Source organism: Dipodomys merriami, unplaced genomic scaffold (genome assembly GCF_024711535.1).
Source record: "Dipodomys merriami isolate MVZ:Mamm:240054 unplaced genomic scaffold, mDipMer1.0.p SCAF_2468, whole genome shotgun sequence".
Classification (NCBI taxonomy): domain Eukaryota; kingdom Metazoa; phylum Chordata; class Mammalia; order Rodentia; family Heteromyidae; genus Dipodomys; species Dipodomys merriami.
In genome coordinates this window covers 1,455-5,000 of record NW_027203902.1, presented here as the reverse complement: position 1 = coordinate 5,000, position 3,546 = coordinate 1,455, and positions in this window count along the sequence as shown.

Sequence of the window (3,546 nt, the reverse complement as noted above, 5' to 3'; positions counted from 1 at the left end):
GCAGCCGCAAACCAGCGGGGAGGTGAGACCTTTCCGGGCACAGCCGGCACGCCAGGGAAACGAACGCGGGATCTCACCACCCCCAACTCCTGGGCGGTCCCGCGCAACGCCTGGGACACCGAGCCGGCCGACCAGCGGACCGGAAACCCCCACCGCGGCAGCGGCGGGCCCCCCCAAAAGAGGCCCGAGAGGGAAAAGGCAGCTCGCACACGCCTCAAAGACCCCGCGAGCGCCCGCGGAGCCACCCGCGCCAGCAGGGCCCCACCGCACCCATCCACACCGCCGGGCACGGCACCCATCATCGACCGCCTCTTTTTTCGGCCGCGTGAGCAAGGGCCCACACACACCGGGATCCTCGGCTCCGGAGGGCCAGAACCCCCCCGAGCGGCACACCACCACGGGCACGGCGGCCCCGGAACACCGCGGGGCCCGGCGCCCGGCACGGCGCCGTCGTCGCCAACGGGCGGCGGCCCACACAGACGCTCGGGAACAGCGTCGCCAGGGGCCGGAGGGGGAGGGGGACGGGACCCCCCAAAAACCCCACGGCACCCCAAGCACGAGGCCGGGAAGCCACACACCACACGCCCTCGCATCGCGACCCAGCACAGGCTCCAGGCTCCGCCACTCGACACACCGCGCGCGAGGCAGGGGCGGGGACGGATCGGGAACGTCCTCCACTCACCACACCAGACGACGGCCCGGGAGAGGCCCCGCGGGACCCTCCCCCAGCTCGGAGGGGGGAGGCGCGGGCACGCAGTTACCAACGCGGGCAGCCACTAACGCTCAAAAGCGGGACAGGGAGCGGCAGGGCCGCGGGAGCCCATCGGGGGCGGGCCCCCGCCAACCCGGCAGCGAACGCCGCCTCCCGAACGAGGATCGCTAGAGAACCTCTCCTCACTCTGAGGGTGGCCCGCACCCAACCCCGACGGGAACCCCGCCGGGACCAGCACACATCAAAGGCGTCCATCTTTCCCACCACGGGTGGCAGGGAGGGGTGGGGCGGGGGGGGTCTGCGGCAGCAGCAACACCAACCCTGGTCGGTCGGCCTTGCCGTGCGGGGCCAGAGCAAGGTCGCGCACACGGGCGGGAAAGCCCGCACAGGCCCGGCTCGCCTCCCACTGCAACATCTCAGGTCCCCCGGTGCAACAAGAGCCAGGTGACACGGCAGGGAAGACAAGCCAGGACCAGGGCCGGCAGCTCATGCGGGGAAGCCACCCGCCCGGTGCAAGAAGGGAAGAGCGCTCCTCCTCTGGGGAACCGCCTCGACCCCCCCCCAGCAGAGACGTCAATCTCTGCGATAACTTTTTTTTCTCACTCGCACAAGCCCCACAAACCCAAGGACGGCCGGGACACACCACGGGCAGCAGGCTGGCACAAGGCAACGGACAACGCCGGGATCGGGAACGACACCACCACTCAGCCTCAGGCACCTGAGAGAACCGACCGGGAGCGTTCCGGGAGCACCGCAAGAGGGCAGAGCGCGAGGCGCGGCTTTTCACACCACACAGCACGGGCAAGCACGGAGCACCGACCCTCCCTCTCCACGGAGAGAGCCGACCCCCGTGCCGATAACGAGTCACGGGAAGAGAGGAGCAAGATCAGGGGCGCCCCCCCTCCTCCAGCGTGTACAAGTCCCCGACCTCACGGCGAGGGCAGGGAGAGCGCAGCCGGACCCGGTTGCCGCACCCCTGCCTCCCCGCACACCACCGGCGCCGGCACGGTGGGACGGTGAGGGCAGGGGCCCACGGGCAGAACGAGAAGAGCGGTCCCATTCGCCATGAATGTCCGTCCCTCGCCTGGCGCAGCTTAGGCCCGGGCCCGAAGGAGATCGCAACGTCACCACATCAATCACACCGAGGGGGCGGAGAAGACAGCCACACGGCACTCGGGAGGCGGTGGGGCCCAGGAAGCTCGGCTCCCGAGAGGGCCAACAGCCTGGGATAAAAGCGCAGCCAGGACAGACAACCTTTCGTGAGTAACGAGCGAGGTAAAAGGAAAAAAAAAAAAAAAAAAAAAGAAAAAAAAAAAAACTTAAAAAAATAAAAAAATAAAAAAATACCACGGGCTTCAGCGTCCCTGGCGCTCGGGATTACCAGGACACCTCCGCCGGGCACAGAGCCGAAAGAAGCTAGAGAGGAAAAAAAGAAAAAGAAAAAGAACCACGGACAGCGCTCGGGAGTAGCGCAGGTCAGCGGCCGACCAGGCCCGCCATCGGGAAGCGGCAGGTCGGGGGAGTTGGAGCTAGGGGCGATAGGAAAAAAAAAAAAAAAAAAAAAAAAAAAAAAGCCACGGAGGTCGGACGAGCACGACGGCAGGACGGGGATGCCGCACACGCACAGGCAAGGCAAGGCAGGACTCGCCCCCCGCCTTTTCCTCCTCAAGCCGGCCACGGCGAGGGAAGCACACCGCGCGGGCCTACCTATGCACCCCAGGCAACCAACCACTCTCCTCCTCGGCGTGCCGAGGCAAGGGCCAGAATCCGGCACCGGGAGCGGGGGAGAGATCAAGGACGACGGGACTCACTCAGCCACCAACCAACCACCACCACCACCACCACACCACCACCACCACCACCACCACACCCACGAGCCACCACAGGGGCAAGGCCTGCTCAGGGCAGCGGGAGCCCGGGGTGCGGGGGGAAGGGCAGGGGGACCCGGACCGGGAAGAGACGGGAAAGGCCCGGCACACAGCATCCGAGAGAGCCCCAAAAGACCCGCTGACAGCCACCGGGACACAGCATGCCAGCACCCTCCTGCAGGTACAAAATCCTCACGTCACCACGCCAAAACCAGCTGGTCACGCAGGGGCGACAACTCGCTGGCGACAGGGACCTCTCGGAAACCACATCGGGGACACCTGTCCCCAACACGTCCCCAACAGAGCCAGACACGGAACTCTCAGGGACAGCTGGTCGACCACATAAGGCGAAGACAGACGAAGAGAGAGGGCGGGAGCGGGGTCAGGGGACGCACCCGCCCCACTACCCCGGGTGCGCACGGGCTCACGGCACGAGCGGCACGGGGAGCCTTCCCCCGGCAGACGCGAGGCACCCACTCCGAGAGGCACCCAGCCACCACACCCACACCGCGCGGGGTCGGTGGTGAGCGCCCTGCCGCCAGCACGCACACACGCGGGACTCCCGGGCTCGGGTCCCCGACTCCCGAGGTGCTCCCTCCGCCTCGACTTTTCCCCTACGCAGGGCCCACCGGGCAAGTCCCCGCCATCGCGCACACCGCAGACGGTAGGTAGGTAGGTCCCGGCCCCGAGGCTCGCCTCGGCCGTGCCCACGGCTCCTCCCGCCGCAGAGGTCTGGCCTCTGGCCTCCGGGGCCCGTGGAGGAGGCCGTGGAGGGAGGCCACACGGGGCCGGCGACCCAGGCCCTCGCGCCCGGCACGCGCCAAGCGCTCACTCGGAGGTGACTCCGACGACCATCCTATGTCGGGGAGGGGGGGGGGTGTAGGTCCCGGCCCCGAGGCTCGCCTCGGCCGTGCCCACGGCTCCTCCCGCCGCAGAGGTCTGTCCTCCGGCCTCCGGGGCCGTGGA